This window comes from Rousettus aegyptiacus, unplaced genomic scaffold (genome assembly GCF_014176215.1).
Source record: "Rousettus aegyptiacus isolate mRouAeg1 unplaced genomic scaffold, mRouAeg1.p scaffold_m13_p_9, whole genome shotgun sequence".
Taxonomy (NCBI): Eukaryota; Metazoa; Chordata; class Mammalia; order Chiroptera; family Pteropodidae; genus Rousettus; species Rousettus aegyptiacus.
In genome coordinates, this window is record NW_023416312.1 from 10,867,843 (window position 1) to 10,886,670 (window position 18,828).

The following is an 18,828-nucleotide window of genomic DNA, read 5'->3' on the forward strand; positions in this document are numbered from 1 at the left end:
GGCTCAGCTCCTATCCTGGGCTAGGGTGTTGCACCCCCTTAATGATTTGTTCAACCCAGGGTGCTTGGCTCATGGCACACAGGCTTCCATAGGTCACAGTTCTTTGGGTCTGGTGCCATCAGCTACACAAGTTGGTCCCCTCCAGTTCCCTGATGCCCTAGAAGTGCTGAGCCCAGGCTGGTCCAGGTGTCTATGCTTTGTGAAAGTCACAACTATTGCCCTTTTTCCAGTCCTGGGGATATCAATGGCACCAGAAGTCTTCTCTTATATTCTCAAAGACAATAGAGGAGCCGCACCCTCTCTCAAGACTTTTAAATTGTCTTCTGACCTACTCCCGCCCCATCAGGCAGTTTCTCTCCTTTGATTCTTAAACACAAAATACTGACTACCCCATTATCTGGACACCAACAATTAGTTTCCACCAACAAGATTCAGCCTTTCAAAACACATGAAGCTTATTTACATCACATACTCCCTTCCCTCATTTTGAGAATCATCTTCCTTAAGGTGGCTAAGGTATTTCAATGGTTTTTAATATATTCACAGGTATGAATTTTAGAACATTTGAATTATCTCAGAAAGAAACTCTGTATCCTCTAGCTATCATCGCCTCCTCCAATCCTTTCTGCCTTAAGTGACTTTCTGTCTGTACATTTGCCTATTCTGGACATTTCAGGTAGATGGAATCATACAATATGTGGTACTTTGGGACTGGTTTCTTTCACTTAGCATAATGTTTTCAAAGTTTATTCACATTTTAGCATGTGTCATTACTTCATTCCTTTTTATGGCCAAATAATATTTCATTGTATGGCTACGCCACAGTCATCCATTGATGTATATTTGGATTATTTTCACCTTCTGCTTCATCTGAACAGTGCTGCTATGGACATTCGTGTATAACTTATTAAGTAGATGTATGTTTTCATCACATGGCATACATTTTAACCCTTTAAATGAAGGTGCTTTCTAAAATGCACTCTGCCCAACCCTATGTTTCACAAACAGACTGGGAAATCATCTGCTCTTTGCTTCGTGGCTTGAGGATGTCATTCTATGACAGTGGATGTTCTTGCTCTCCCTTCGCTGTCAGGCTGATGGTGATTATCTCACAATTCTGGATCTATATCTCTTTTGCAATCCTCTTCCAGCTAACTTCCTGTTATTTTCTGTGAAACTGGATAACAAAATTAATCAGAATGGTATATAAAGAAAGCATTGATAAGTATTTAGCTCAACAAATCTTTGTTAAATAAAGAATGAATAAATGAATAGTATGTTAGGTGCTCTCTCAGGTGCTTCTTTCATGCACCAAAGTACTTGAATGATGTGATGGTAATTTCAGTGGCTCTGAGGCCTCTTTTGCTTCTGCCAGGGACAGTTGTGTTCCAGGGAGTTGAGGTTGCCAGGAGAACAGTTTTCAGAAAATCACAGCATTGCAGTATCCATTGGTTTTCAAAAGGAAGAATTGTAACAAAAAATTAAAAAGGCAATTTTGAACTTTGGCAATTTTGCATCAGAGACCAGGATTCTATGGATCAGCCAAGAGCTATTAGTGACCTGGGGAAGTCAACCACCTCTCTGGACCTCTGTTTTCTGGTTTAGAAAAGTAAGATTGGATTAATGGTTCTTAACTATTTTTCAGTTTGCAAGCTTCTTTGAAATTCTGAAAAGAAATGCGTTCTCTCTCCTTAGAAATGCACATCTACACAAAAATCTGTGTGCGGTTTTCATGGTCTGTCTGTAAGCCATCCCCAGACCTCAAATTAAGACCCTAATATCATGTCTCAGATGGTTCTATGGTCACTTCCAATTTTGTGTGATGGAAATTTCATAAATTATAATGTCTGATTTAGGGAAAATTTGAAGGGTGTACAGTTGTTCCCAGAACCCTTAACTTGTATGATTTCTGGAAACTGTTCAGAAGCCCAGTCCTAAATATAATGTTTTAAGTTTCAAATGTGATTATTTTTCCTACTGTGAACCCAGTTACAATCATTGGTTCTTTGAGATCATTTTTATATAATAAAAAAGAATATACAGCATATTTTTAAATGATATTTCTATTAAAAAACTAGTTTACCTATTGTTCCTAAAACCCCAAATGATTAACTTACCTTTAAGGGGGTATGTTTCAGAACCGAGACAACTGAGTGACTGTGAGGGTGATTAAGTGGTCCTCAATCCTAAAGGCTTCTCTGTTCTTCGCTCATGTCTCTCAACCCCTGTCATCATCCCTCCAATTGTCTCCAACACTCCAAACTTGACCTTAATCTACTTGTGAGCACCTTTCCGCGTTCACAGATTCATCCTGCCCAAGATTTTATGGCGCCTCTACCCATGGGCACCCAGATGTGGCCTCACTGGTTCGGCAAACCAGTTCGTTTGGTTAAACTAATGAAGTTTGACCAATGGCACTTAGGCGGCCTTGATTTCAACTCACATGACATGACATCTTCAGATCTGGGGTCAGAACTCCTTGAAAACTATAGAGACTCATTTCCAAGAGTTTCCAGGAGAATCTGACTTATTTAAAAGCACAGGAGAGAAAGATAATAGATAAAACTAGCACTTACACTTCTGAGCGCCAACCAACGAATGGAAGTCGTGGCTCTTCTCTTTGGACCACGCGAGTGAAGACAAGACAACAAAGTAACAGCAGAGAAGTAAGTGTCTGTGACTGGAGCAATTCCTCAGTAATAGGCATTAATCAGAACAACGTTAGACTGGAATAATGTGGATTTCAATAGAAATGTACATTACACCCATTGGGAGTCAGATGACTTCATCACAGCTAATGTTATTATAATGAATATAAAAGGAATTAATGATTCACCATTTAGTTACTTTCCTCCCTTCCCCCAACACCTTTTCTTTGGCTTTAACAAACTGGTCTGGAGCCAACTGCGACATCAGTTTAGTAATGACTTTAAGCACCATTTACGCTGTTATCATGGCAATTTAAATTGTCACTTTCTATTAAAAGGTCTACCTCAGAATGGTTTTAAGTGAAAGCGTTCCACACTGACAGTGCAATTAAACAAGAAAAAAAACCCTTTTCTTGGGATGTCAGTGCAAACACATTTTAAATAGTGGTTCAGCAGCGCCTTGCTAATTTAAACTACAGTATTGCTTTCTATTAAAGAATAGAAACTGATTTAGACTTTCCCCCTCCCTCTCTGTATGGTGTGATGGTTTGAACTGGCACCATGTCCCAGTCAAAACCCCGATGTGCCAATGGGGTCCCTGAACCTAAAGTGTACCCCTCCCAAGGCAGTCAGGCATTAAACAGAAATAATTTCCCCCTTGTGATGGGGAAGCATCACCTTTCACAGCATTGGCTTTTTAAATTGCCCTTTTCTGATCCAGTGTGCTTTTGTTAAAGTGTGGTCCACTTGCTCATCAGGGAGAGAATTGTGAGCAGCGTCGGTGAGGTGAGGGAGTGGCTGAGGACTGCTTTATCAAGATGACAACTTCCTAATTCAAAAATGGATGACCAACCCTAGAGAAAATTTAGTGTGGAAGATAATTCTGAGGACAGGTGTGAGTCTTTTTCTCTCTTTCCAGGTTTCTGAGTTTAGGTCTTGAGGTGGTTTATGCATTTCCCGAACTTCTGCGATTCAGCTGAGGTAAGACCCTTCAAGCACTTTTGTCTTTGAATACATTTTAACACGTAAACGATAATGGAGCACAAATGTTGAATGTGCCAGTACAAAATAACACATTTTCTCTACTTCGTCTGTCTTTTGGACTCCTATAGGCCCAACAGTCCATAATTCCCAGGCATTTGGCTTAGATAGATTCCAACTATCAGAGAGAATAACACAATTACATTCTTAGGTGCAGGTGCCTTAAATTAGAAGTTGAAGAATATTTGAACAGCGCAAATGGCTGGCATTTTATTTTAATGGTTTTGAAGCGTTTCCAGCCTCTCTGAGAGTACCTTATGTCACGAGCAATAGTCTTGTTCTGCAGCACACATTAGCCTTACCAGAGTAAACGAGGCATAACATTTAAGTTGCTTCTGTTAAGTTCTCAATTGATATAGTTATTGTTCTGAAGGACACCGAGATAGCATCTTGAGAAAAGTATCCTGATGATGGTTATAGAGATGCAATTTTTTATGTCTATACAATTACATTTCTAACTGTACCACATTCCACACTTGACTGCCATAAAAAAGAAGATCGATGTAAACTCAGTCCTTATGAGAATAATACATTAGCTCCTGGAATCGAAACTCATTTTTATTTTACAAATTAGGCAAACTTTCTTTCAGTTCCATTTTCTTCCTGTTAACGTAACAGACATTTATATTGAACCCTGGGACAGCTGGAAACAGAAGAAATGGTCTACTGATTTGGGGGCCGAGTGGGAGAGGAGAAAAGTCACTTAAAAAAAAGTGTTACTTTTTCAAAGGTGGAGGTGAATGGAAGAAGAGAGACCCCAAGAAACTTTCTTTGGAATGCTGCACAGAGAGAAAGAGGCAAAATCATTAAAGCCCCAGCGAGGGACATAAAGATGCGTGTGCACACAAGAAATCAGGGGCAATTTTGGAGGCAGTTGGAGTTAAATCTTAGTTGCACTAGTTTTTTTCTACTTCACTCACCACTCACGTTGCTGTCAACCTGATTCAAAGGTCCTTAAGAGCAGGTTCTGCGTCTTATTCCTCTTTGTAACTCAACCCCTAGCTCTGGGCCAGGAAGGTGGCAGTATGCAAGGTCAAAATATCAACTCTCAGTTGCCTTCTCTATGTAAAAATGAAATACTGCTCCTCCTCCTGTGGAAGATGAAATGGAGTCGAAATATTTAGATATGGAAAATAAGTTTAAATAACATTCTGAAAAGAATAGAAGAGATATCTCAAATTTAGTATCATTTTGTGACATTGCAAGGATAATCTCGTGGAAATTTTTACAACAGGGACTTGAATGGCTTTCCAAAGTTAACCTGTGAAGAGAATGCTTACATGCAAATTTAGGTTTGAGAAAAGAAGGGAAAACAGCATAGTTACTCCTGCCAATGATGGCAGAGGGCTAAAAACTGAGCTAAGTCAAGATACAGGGTGATATCCTTGCTGTAGATCAAGGAACACATTCCATTCCTAATTAGGAAGACTTCCAGATGCTAAGCAAAGAGCATGGAATTAGATGACAGTGGATGTCAGTTGTCACCAATCCCCTTGGTCAGCTAGCTAAGTCTCCTCCTCCTCCCATGAAAAGTGCTGGAGAGAAGGCCTGAAAGTTTTATTTTCTTCCTAACACATGATTCCTTTAAGCTTTCCAGCAGCACTTATAGGATGACATGTATAGATTTTTTTCAGGACCCTGATAATGTAATTTATTGAAGGTTAGAGGCCTAAACGTATTTAAAACGGCAGTTTCATTTGCTCGTTTTCTTTGCACAACTATCACTATAGCTAATTTCAGAACTTTTTTGTCCCCCCCCAAAGGAACCCTGTACCCTTTGGCAGTCACTCCCCAGTCCTCCCTTCTTTATCCCTTAGGAATCACTAATCTATTTTCCATCTCTATAGAGTTGCCTGTTTGGACATTTTATATAAATGGAATGATACAGTGTGTGACCTTTTATGTCTGGCTTCTTTCACTTAGCTTAATGTTTCCGAGGTTCATCCATGTTGTAGCATGGACTCCATTCCTTTTTGTTGCTGAACAATATTCCATTATATGGATATACCACATTTTATTTATCCATCATTTGCTGAATGTTATAAGTTAAATTGTGTCCCCCTCAGAATGATATGTTGAAGTTCTAGCTCCCAGTACCTCAGAATGTTACCTTATTTGAAAATAGGGTCATGGTGGATGTAATTAGTTAAGATGACATCACACTGGAGAAGGGTGGGCCCTTAATGCAATATGATCAGTGTCCTTATAAGAAGAGGAAAAGAGACACAGACACACAAGGAGAACATTGTGCGATGACAGAGTAGCAGAAATTGGAGGTGATGCAGCTGAAAGCCAGGAACACTGAGGCTTGTCGGCCATCACCAGAGATTGGAAGAGGAAAGGAATGATATTCCCCTAGAGCCTTAAGAGGGTGCATGGCCCAGCCAACACCCTCATTTCAGACTTCTAGCTCCATAACCATAAGAGAATAAATGCCTGTGTTTTAAGCCATATGGATTGTGGTACTTTGTTACAGCATCCCTAGGAGACCAATATAATGAGTGGGCTGCTTACACTTGAGATTCGTTTTAATATTGTGTAGGTAGTATATACAAAATAAAGCTTTTAGCCCGCTTGAGCTCATCATCTCAGTTAATCCACCTAACAAACTCGTGAGGCTGGTTTTAACCTTCCCATTTTTTTTCAATAAAGAAACTGAGGCTCAGAGAAGATTGTAGGCGCTAAGTCGGGATTTAAACTCAGGTGTTCTGATTCCAGATTCAGCACTCAATACACCAGAATGATGACTAAACAATTTACAGCAGGAGATAAGAAAGATATCATAGCAATGACAAGAACTGACATTTACTGAATATATACTAAGAGCCAGGCACTGTGCTAAGCACTTTTCTCACATGTGGCAGACACCACTAGTTGCCTACGTAATAGCTTCTTCCTTACTAAGAGAAACCTAAGCTATCCAGGTTGCAATGATATCAGCTGAAAATTATACTTCTCAGCCTTTGTTGCAAGAAAGGGTGATCAAGTGTCATAGTTCTAAGCAATAATATTTATGGAGAATTCACTATGGCTCTCCAATGGGGGCAGGGACAGTTAGCTGTGCCCCTAAAGATTCATGTTTCCCTTCCACAGCATAGACACATTTCTGGAAGGGATCGTGCATTCAGGAACTATATTTTTTCGCTCCCTTTACATCTATGTGGACTGAAGTGTGACTGAAGTCTGGCCAATAAAATGTGAACAAAAATATAGTACCTCGATTCTAGTCCTGATCCATAAACCTTTTTACACAATTCCTTATGCTCTCTCTTCTATTGTCTGTTCGTGAAACATTCATACCTAGTATGACTCTGGAAGCCCCACACGCTAAATTGGTCCTCATATGCCTACATGGAGCAGAGCTGCATCCTATCCTCTCTCCTTAACCTCCATCTTCTGCTATCAATTGACCTTGGCAATAGTGAGAAATAAACTCCTATTATGCTAATCTACTGATGAGTGGGCTTATTTGTTACAGTACTTAGCATGCCCTGACTTAAAATTTTTAACTGCCCTGCGAAAGTTTTTGCTCTCTTGATTGAATCACCACCTCTTCCTCTTTTTTGCTGTTTGGAATAATGGGCATGGAGAGGCTGAGGCTGCAGCAGCCATCTTGAGATTACAAAAGAAAGAGCATGGAAACTGCAAAGACTTCAGCTCTGAAATCCTTGAGCCCCTTAATCAAGGCCAGTGACTACCTACCTCTGGGCTTCTTGGTGAGTGAGAAAAACTGATCTCCACTGAAGTTACTATTTAGTCAAGGATTCTGTTGTTTGCAGTCCAGTGCAATCCCTGACTGATACAATTCGTTATTTCAAGTAAACCTTGCAAATCTCTTCCGAAGCAAGCACCATTACTAGTCTTATTTTAAGATAAGAAATTAAGTATTTTGTTGAAGATTACATAGCTAGTAAAGACACAGAAACTAGGGTTTGACTCATTAAGCCACAAAGCCAGACTATTAACCAATATACTATAGGACCTTTAAAGAAGACTTTTTTTCTAAATATATCTGTTGTTCTATCTTGTATGATATTGTTCCATAAAAACGTAAAGTCCTACACCCAAATTCAACCAGTTATGTTTAATTCAGTTATGTTGATTAGTCTCTTTCTATAGCTTCAAGCATCAATGTTGGAAGGTAATGCGTCATAAAAAGTGAGCGTTAAGATGGAGAAACAGACTGCTTTGTCAATGTAACATTTAATCAGAAGTACATCATCATTAGAACTTGCCATATTAGCAATAAAGTAAGATTGATCACATAACAAAAGAATCTCTTGGTAGTTGAGTCATTTAGTTTGAAAAAGTGACTCAAAGGCAACAACTTAAAATAATCCAATAAGCTTTCATGTTTCATATGTACTATTCTTTTCTTAATCCAATTCTCCTCTTAGAAATAAAATTGTCATGCTTTGATGCTTAAAATATACTTATTGTTTCCTTGATCTAATTCTCCTCTTTCTGTGGCATAAAAGTACTTCTCTTCTTCCCTCCTTTCTCTCCCATACTGTGCTGGTTCAATGCCTGGAAGCTTCCAGGAATTAAAAAATCAGCACAAAGCCTGGATCCTCCAGAGAGAAACTAATTGGAAGGAACAAGTAGAAAAGGCAGACAGGAGTGAGTGAGGATTAGCGTGCTCTAGTAGATAACTCGAATTCTCGAGCAGATATATTTTGAGGTGTAGCCAAAAAGTCAGTGATTCTCCTTGTCACTAGAAATTATCCCACTAAACTCCCTCACCCTCACCCCCATTTTTCAGGGTAATACACTCTGGAGGAAGTATTTGTAGCTATTTCTATCTCGTTGGTGACAGATTATTGGGGTCGAGCACCTACGCAAGGTTAGAGAATTAGAATCTCTTAGGAAATTTGGAGGTTTACGCCTGCGAGACTAGCTCCATCTGGGGTCTAAGACAGCAGAAATGTAAAAGGTCAGAAACTGTAAGTGACAGTTATAAAAAAAAAAAAAAGCTGATCAGCATAGAAAGAAGAAAGAAATTTGTGCAGAGGAAAGCAGGAGAAAGCGAGACATGTCCAGCTTTCTGACAATTTGAGTTTCCTGATTTTAGTCCCTTTCTTAGTCTCCAGTGCAAGGCAGGCCAGAGGCCTTATAATGGATTCTTGTTTTGGTTAAGTTAGCTTAAGCTCGTTTTTTTACTCATCCCCAGAGCCCTAATTGATGCATATCATGAGAACGACTTGAGTGATAAATGTGTCAATGATAGCTAATGGCCATAGTGGACACATTAAGTAAAAGATGCCATTCCTTTTTTTTCAAAAGCTGCAATCAACCCTTAATCATGCAGTGATGTATTGCCTCAGCTATGTATTATCTAGTCCATTCGTCTTCCTCCTAACCCCAGTCATTCATGCAATGACTCCACAAATATTTGGCATGTTCCTACTATATGCCAGGTATGCTACTAGAGACTGGGGACATAACCGTGAATAAGAGAAAGTCCTTTTCCTCACGGAGCTTCGATTCAGTCAGGGGAGACAGAAGACAAACAAATAAACAGGTAAATTAAATAATTGTTAGAAAGGAAAAAAATAAGATGTTATGACAGAGATAAAATCGTCAAGGAAGGCCTTTTTGAAGAATACTCAAATGGAGACTAGCAGGATAAGGGAGCCAGCCAGGCAAGATACCAGAAAGGCCCCAAGCAGGGCAGAACCTGTTTTGCTTCAGTAATGGGCACAAACCAGTGTGACTGGATCATGCATAGGGAGAGGGTCACAGATCGTGATTGAGACACGGCGGCAACCAGACCCTGTAGGCCATGGTGGAATCTGGATTTTACTCCACTTGAAATGAGCAGCTACTGAAAGCTTTCAGCAGTAAAGTGGTTTATAAGCCACCATATGAAGAGATTACTCTGGCTGCTGGGTATATAATGGCTTGAATGGAGCAAAAACTGAGAGAGGCTAATGTGTTTGGGAGGTAATTACAGTATAGAGGTGGGAGGTGATAATAGCTTGGAGCAGGCAGGTGACCATGAGGGAGGTGAGAAGTGGGTGAAAGTCAGGTTTCAGAGGCTGAACTGATCGAATCTGAGGAAGAGTGCAAGGGATAGATGTCAGGGATGAGGGGAAAAAAAGAATCAAGGGTGAGCCCAAGTTAGTGGTTTAATAAGAGGGTAAGTTTGGCAGCCATTTCCTGAAAGAGAAGATACTGGACAAAGGCAAATTGGGATATTAAAAGTTTCCTTGTAGGGATCACATTTTGGTGATTTCCCCCTGCTGGAGGTTGAGGGGAAAAAGAAAAAAACTAAAACTCCTTCAAACAGGGGATGATGTAAGTGTTCTAGACGCAAGTCTACCAGGGGCTGTCTGAACCGGCCCCGGAAGTTTTCTGTCTTTAAGAGTGTAGGCTGAAAATTAGGTTTGCATCTTCCTGGGAGTGGGAGCAGGGGTGAGCCAATGAGAGAGTGAAAGAGCGAGAGCACACACACATACAAAAGTGAGTTTGAGGTTTGCCGAAGATTATTTGTCATGGGATAAATTCTCTCTCATAGAAAAAGAATAGATTCTACTTAAAAGGCATATATATAAAACGAGTTGGCTTATCGCAATGTGCACAACCACAATGTGTGTACCCATACACAATGTACAGTTTTCAAAGGTCGTTTGTAATTGTGATTTTCAGAAAGCAGTGGGTCTAATCCTGGCTGCACGTGAACATCTCCTGGAGAGCACTTTAGAAAGACCAATGTCCCAGTTTCACTCAAGATCAATTGATCAAAACCTTTGGGGTAGGGTCCGGTTATCAGTATTTTGTTTTTTTCGAAGCTCTTCTTAGGTTATTGTAATGTATGGCTATGGTGTGAAAACCTTTGGTAAAAGGCAATTTAAACATGTCTCATGGCATTTAAAAATGGTCGTTTTGGTAAGTTGTTAGCCTTCGAGCAATGATTTTAAACTAAGTAATATCTTGCACCTAAATAAAGCACAATTTGTCTTGATTTTCCTGAGTGCTTTTTCATACTACAAGGTATTGTGTCCATCATTCAACAGCGATTTTTCAGAAGGAAATCTCCCTAAAGTAAAACCCACGAGCCAATTCATGTTCAAACTACCAGTTGACCAACGACTTAATGTACTGCTTTTCAGCTGTTTGATTTTACCGTAGATGGAACCATCACTAACCGTGAAACATTTACAAGTTTTCCTCACCACTGTGTCAAATGGAAGCTTCTGGTTGGCCTCAGTTTGGAACACTCGGGCTTGCAGAGCAAGCTGTTTTCATGGTCAAGTGTTGCACACAGCTTGGCTTAGGTCAAGTCCACGTTCATGGGAACCCTGATGCTGCTGAACTATGAAATTTCCTGATTAAGAAAAGGAGAGGAAATAAGTCATTAACTATCACCTACGCACAGCAAACCATCTTGGAGAGTTCTTTATTTTTTTTTCTTCAGGAAAATTAAAAACAGAAGATGCTGCTGTTACAATTGCCTGAAATAAGATGACAAAACCAAGGATGAACATTTAACAGCTGTTTTGGAACTGATTCTGGAAATAAACAAAAAGCTGCCTATGGTTTCGCCACAGTTAAAAAGCACAGATTCTCTGTGATTCATACGCAGTCTATAGCATGCAAGCTGAGCCAAAGAAATGATGCCAAGAAAAGACAATGACAAAGGGAGAGGCTTAATCATCACGACAGTTGCAATTATAATTAAATGTAAACTTGAGAAGAGGATTGCTTCATTCTGGTAAGAAGGCCAAGGTTTGGGGGAAGTCTACAGCAAGTGGACCAAAGGCTGTTGTTAAATTTCTCTTCTTACTTAAAGAACTTCCAACTTTAACTTATTATTATTTATAAAATATAAGAAAAGAAATATTATTTTAATAGATGGTGTGAGAATTCTTCTTAGAAGGTCCCAGTTTCTTCAAAGCTTCCTCCTTGTTTTTTTCTTTCCCCTTCCCTCCCCTCCCCTCCCTTCCCCTCCCCTCCCCTTCCCTTCCTTTCTGTCCCTCCCTCCTTCTCCCTCTCCCTCTCACCACCCCTCTCTTTCTCTCCCTCTCTCCTGCCTGCCTTAAAATTTAAAAATAAGCCTGTTTAGAATAGAGGCTCAGATGTTAAGGGGCAGAAGTGTGAGCAGAACTTCCTGGCATGAGGCAGGAAAGGAATTTATATTTTGAACCAGAAAGGGTTGGAGGAAGAGAAAAATAAAACAAGGAGAAAGTGGAGTGGGCGAGATGGCTGAAGACCGGGGGATGCACTGTGTAACCCTCGAATCTTTAGTAAAGTTCTAAACTTACAAAATGCTTGTGGTGGGAGGTGGTTGGAGATCTTATGCAGCATCTGGTAAAGGCTCTGACCTTTGGCAAGAAATGGAAACAAGAATACACACAAGAACAACAAATTAAGACCGTGAAGTAGACAGTTGAGAATCTGCAGAAATTGTGGGGAGGGCTGTGGACTCTCACTGTGAAACCTGGAGTTTCAGCCAAGTTTACCTTAATCTCCCAAGGCCAGAAAGACTTCATCTGGGATATATTTGCAAGAATTTGGAGTAGTCTTTCATTTAAACTATGAAGCCCTAAGTGATTTTTTCATTGAATTCTGTGCACTGTATTTTTAAGGTCCTACCTGTAATAATTGTCAAGTCTCTATCGGGTATGCGAATCCCTAGTGCACACTACCTAATTCTGACTGTAGTAGGTGTCAATCCAACAGGGTAGACAATATCCATCATCTGGCCAACCATCAGTCCTTCCACCTATTAACTCAATACACATACTGAACACTCTATGTTTAAGGCACTGTACTAAGCACTTGGGTATACAAATATAAACATGGCATAGATCCTCATCTCAAGGAGCTTAGTCCAGAAATGACAGCTATAATGAGTTGAATTGTGTCCCCCACTCCAGTAGGGTAGGCCCTAAATCCAATGACAGTGTCCTTATAACAGACAGAAAAGGAGAGACATGGGGAAAAGACTCTCATATGAATACAGAGGTGGAAAGAGATTAGACTCACAATGCTGCAAACCAAGGAATGCCAAAGGTTGTCAGCAGCCATGGGGCTAGGAGAGAGGCATGGAGTAAATTCTTCCTCAGAGCTTTTCTAAGGAACCAGCCCTACCGACAACCTTGATTTTGGATTTCCAGCCTCCAGAACTATGAGAGAATAAATTTCTGTTGTTTTAAGTCACTCGGTTTGTGGTTATTTGTTACAGCAGTTCTAGGAAACTGACATAGCATCTTATACTGAAATAGCTAGGTACCATTATCAAAAGAACAGAAAATAACAAGTGCTGATGAGAATGCAAAGAAGTTAAAATCTTTGTTCACCCTTAGTGGGAATGTAAAATGGTGCAGTCATTGTGGAAAATGGTCCTCAAAAAATTAAAAATAGAACTACCACATGATTCAGCCATGCAACTTGTAAGTACATATCAGCAAGAATTCAAAGCAGGATCTTGAAGAGAGATTTGTACATCCATGTTCATCACAGCAATATTTATGATAGCAAAGATATGGAAATAATCTACCAAAATGTTCATCGACAGATGAACGGATAAGGAAAATGTATAGACATATAATGAAATATTAGGAAGGAAATTCTGACACATGCTACAAATTGGAGGAAACAAGGACATGGTACTGAGTGAAAAAAGCCAGTCATAAGAAGACAAATATTGTGTGATTCCACCCATATGAGGTAAATAGAATAGTCAAAATCATAAAAGCAGAAAGTAGAAAGATGCTACAAAGAGCTGGAGGCATTGGCGTTTACTGGGTGTAAAGTTTCAGTACTGCAAGATGAAAAAGTTTGAGAGATCTATTGCATAACAGTGCGAGTATACATAACACTACTGAACTGTATACTTAAAAATATTTATGATGATAAATTTAATGTTACGTGTTTTTTAAACCCACCCCAACACAGACAGCTGAGTACCAGGCAGGAAGGGGGAAATGCTACAATAAAACTATATGGAGGTGCTTCGAAAATCTGGATGGAGAAGAGTTAACTCGATGAGAGTGCAGGGTAGGAAGAAGTTTAGAGAAGGTTTTCTGGCAGTGGCAACATATGTGATGGATCTTATAGGGAAAAAAATGATTTTGACACTTAGGGAAGGCAGTGGATGGAATAGGGAAAAGCACCTCCATGCAGATGACCAAATCGAGTACCTGAGATGAGCATGGAGCCCAGGACTGTCACTAGTCATTATGGCGCCTTTGTGCGAGTGGAAAAAGATGGTGCTTTCTCCTGAGTGTGTGACTGGTGAGAAGAATGTGACTGGGTTTCATCCGAGGACCCTTTTTCAGGTCATATTCCGCAGGATAGAATTGGCTGTCCTAGGTCTACACACTAAGATAAAAAAACTCAGTTGGAGAGGGTAGATGATGAGCTCAGTTTGGGGCATAGTGAGTTCTGTGTATCAGCAGAACATCCAGACAGAAATAGGAAACAAAAGACTGAAAATGTGGGGCCAGTGTATGGAGGAAAGTTTAGGATTAGAAGTTTAGGCTGAGGGAGTCACATTCTCGGTGTTAAAACTTTCCTAAAATAAATTGGTCACAAGGTACCAGTTAACCCCACGTGTACATCCTATGGAACATTAGTGTGATGACTAAGGAGGCAGACAGTGCCCTCTGGTGGAAATATTGAAACACTCCTTATCTATACCATTCGCACTCATTAAATAATTTTGAGCAAAAAATTCAAGAGCTTTCTGTTGGGAGAGGAATCAGTCCTTGCCGCACTGATCTGTTTATCCCTGGCTGTGCCAGACATTGGGGCTCTCCTCTCCTCCCTGAAACTATCCTGTTGAGTATCTGAGTCCAGCAAGAAATCATGCACACTGCTCACACTTTATTCCATCATAAGGTGCTGAGGGCAGCTGGACCAAGCAGAAGTCATGAGAAGCCTTGTTAGTCTCCCCATTATAGCCTAGAGAACAGTCAAATTTGGGGAGGCAGTGTCCTCGCTCCTCTTCCCCTGGATCTCACCAAGTCCTTCCAGGGAAGAGAGCCCCTCCCAAAAAAACAGCTTCAGCCAGCTCCATCTGACCACTTTGACTGAGAGAATCCACTTAGAGGAGTATGAAGAGAACGTTGATCCTTCCACTCCCTCACCGAATGTTCCTCCACATTCTACTCCCTCCGGGGCAGAGGGTGTGTGCAGGTCCCCATTGTGTCAGTTTGCCCCGCGAATCTAGCCAGAGACCTTCCTTGAACTTGAACCTGTGAGCAGCGGGTAACAGCAGAGGGCTTGACGACTGCATGGTGCAAATTGCTTTATGTTTAATATCTAACTTGATCCTCACACACCATTTCTATGAGTTAAGTATTATTTCTACCCACTTTATAGTTGAGGAAGCTGAAGTTCAGAGAGGTTACCTACTTTTCAAAGGTCACACCACTAGTAAGAAATGGACCTAAGCAGAACGATTTTTTTTTTGTAATTGCGATATAATTTACATACCATAAAACTCACAAAATCCAGTGGTTTTTAGCATAGTCACAAAGTTGTGCAACCATCACTATCTAATTCCAAAACATTTTTATCACCTTAAAAAGGAACTCTCTATGCATTAGCAGTTATTCCTCATTTCGCCCTCCACCCAGACCCTGGCAACAACCAATCTATTTTCTGTCTCTATGGATTTGCCTATCCTGAACATTTCATGCAAATAATATACAACATGTGGTCTTTTGTGACTGGCTTCTTTCACTTAGCATAACGTCTTCAGGGATCATCCATGTTGTAACATGAATCAGTACCTTGTTCTTTTTCATGGCAGAATAATATTCCATTGTACAGATGGACCCTATTTTGTTTATCCATTTATCAGTTGATAAACATTTGAATGGTTTTCACTTTTTGGCTATTATGAATAGTGCTGCTATGAACATTCATGTAAAAATTATTGTACGAACATAGGCTTTTAATTCTTTTGTGTATATACCCAGCAGTGGGATTGCTGTTTCCTACAGGAACGCTGTGTCAATGACCTGCCAGACTGCCTTCCAAAGCAGGTGCACCATTTTACATTCCCACCAGTGATATGTGACTGTGCCAACTTCTCCATATTTTCACAAGCAAAACTGATTTCCAAACTAATTTTCTTCCTCCCTCCCTTTCCCCCTAAAATATATATTTATTGTTTACTGTGTACTAGGTACCATGCCCAACACAGAGGATTCAAAGGTAAACATGCCGCTGCCTCCATATTCTAGGCATCCTAAGCCCAGGTGAGACACAGCATATTTATCTTTGCACAGGGGTCCCTGCCTCGTGTACTTTGCATGGATGTCCCGGTTTCAGGCGTCACTTTTTACAAAATATGAAGATGAACTGTAAAATTCGTACTAATAGTTAATTTTTTTTTTACTTAGGATGACATTGCATAGCAAATAAAAAACACCATGACAAGTGAAGAGAGATAGAGGAGGGGGAAGGGGGAGAGAGAGAGAGAGGACTGCAGAAGAAAAGAAAAAGCTCTGTGTTTTAGTAGCCGACATGGCTCATTTGCTGCTTTTTGAACAAGGGGTCCCTTATTTTCATTCTGCACTGGGCCCCGCAAATCCAGGCTCTGCAGCTGGCTGAGCACTACAGCGGAGGGCACTACAAAATTACATGGCAAAGGGTGTGGTATGAGGAGGGGTAAAGAATTGAGCCCTTTGCGCAATTAACGACATCTTGCATTTAATAGCCTGGGAAATTTTCTATTTCATGAGAACAGGAGGGAGTGGAGACTCTCAAAATGCTTGGATCTTTAAAGAGTCTTCTCAAGAGTGATAAAGAATGACACTGGACTCAGTAGGAACCATTGATTATATGTGGATTCTGTTTTAAAATTTATAAATGAGATATAACTTGGAGCCAATTGCTAGTTTATCTCTCAACTTCAAACACAGCAAAGTCTTAGCTGATCTTGCTCACTGCTGACCTCATTGAGAGGGTAGTGTTGCTAAGAAGACCATAAATTACTCTGATTAGATAGTCCCTTGAGCTGTATGGGAAGCTAGATAGAAATGACAGTAGACAAAACCAGCCAGAGAATATCTAACTTCTTTCTTGTCCCGCCACATTGATTTTCTCTCCTTCACATAAAACTCCTTTGCTATTATCTTATTTGTGTTTCTTGATCTGACTTCTATCATTTTTGTTATAAACAAACTCATAAATTTGGTAGAAGATGTAGACATGTGCTCAAGGTCACTTAGCTAGTAACCAGAAGACCCAAGGCTAGAATCCATATCTTCATGGCTTTCCTTTTATTTGGAAAGAGAGTTGCATGGTATTTTTATAGACTATTAGGTCATTTTTGTAAATATCATTTTGAGGCAATATATTTTTATTATTTGGTCTTTTCTTTACTTTAGTTACTGAGATATAAGCCTCTGTCTGGCCCCAAAAAGTTTAGTTTGCACAAAAACATTGTCATGGATCATTTTTAAGACTTTGAAAAAGTTCTTCATTGGCAATTCTATTAACCATTAGACAAGAAATTAGAGCAACAAACCCATTGTCTGTTAAATTCAGCTCTTCAGAAGCATTTCACTTAGAAATATGTGTTTCCATCCCAGAAATGATTAGTGGATGGTTAAATTACAAGAGGAGGGAGAATTAACATTTTGAATGAAAGGATATATAACGAGAGTGTTTGAAGTAGAAGAAAATTGCTCGCAAATAGAATAGGATTTTGAACAAGAGACAAACTGGTTCAGCTATTTATGTACATTACCAGTTTCAATCATTACATTCTGGGCTTCTTTTCAGTTCTGGCCAGTCTTTGTAACCTGCTGAATGCTTAAACTTTACTGTCCAGAGTTTTGTGGCAGTTACACTGCTAAAAATAGAGGTACATTGTCCAGCTAGAGCTTCCTGAGAAACTATGCAGCCAATTTGATGGCACAGGAGCAGAATAAAGTTAGTCTATCTTCCTTCCCATTATTCCTCTTCTTGTTACTGAACCCAGAGAGGGTCTGGTCCTTGGGAAGATGCATTTGCTGAGGGCCTTCACCTGCAAGGATAGAAAAAACTTTCTCTCTGTGGCTTGGGAGAGTCAGGCAAAAATCTGCCTAATTGCTCATAGAAGCTCTCAGAGGCCAGGGACATTGTCTAGGTAAAGCCAGGCCAGCCAGGTCAGGAGTAAGGTTTTTCAACTTCTTTTGGACTTGATCCTGCTAATGTAATACTCACAGAAATCACTGGAAACTCTCAAGGGCAAAACATTTTTTTTTTCATTTATTCATTCATCTCTCGCATCTTGAAGAAATGTTTAACATTTGCCAGGCAGAGGACACCTATGAGGGCTGCTCAGTGGTTTTGGCAAATGCACATGAGGATGGACTGGTGAGTAAAGACTTCCCTCTTCTGGGTCTCAGGTGAGCCATTCTGAGGTGGATCTTCTACAGGCTCTCAGGTGGGCCCCTGGGCAGTTGAACCATGCTTGCTAATGGAGATAACTTTCTCTAGTGAATTACATGTACACATGCTGTTGTCTTGAGATCTGCATTTGGAAGGAACTGAAACTAAGACCCAGCATTTGCATCTGTTCAGAAAACTGGATGAGAGCATAATTGCAATGCAGGTGCTATCAAAGGACACTGGCAGAGACAAAGCAGAAACAGCCTGTCACAAACACATGGCAGTAGACTCATAGGATATCCTGGTGCATCTGTGAACAATCAAAATTATTCCCTTGACGACCAATTCAATGGGGCAAGGGTAGAATGCCCTGACTGCTGTGGACCTGGACTCCACGGGTTAACGTCCTGCAGGCTGACCTAGTCAGGAGAGACTGAGGAAGTGAAAAACAGCCTTGCTGACAGCTAGGGTGTGATATTCCCAAATGAAAATAAATATCACTCATGGAAAATAATGTCCAAAGAAAGATATCCACTCCATGACCATGTTTGGAACTAGACAGAAACAAGGCCGCTTCTCAAGAAGAAAATGATTAACCGTCTCCCACCTTTGACTAACAAGACTCACTGCTGCTCCTTTACAAATCACAATTTTAGCCCCTTGTTAATCTTCCTATCTCTCAAAGAAGAATGAAGATGCCCTATTATTGTATTGCTTCTGCCTCTTGACAACATAGAATTCAGAAACATGCCCCTGCTTTCTAAAGCTCTCCTTAGAATCCCTCAACACCTACCTAAATCCCTCT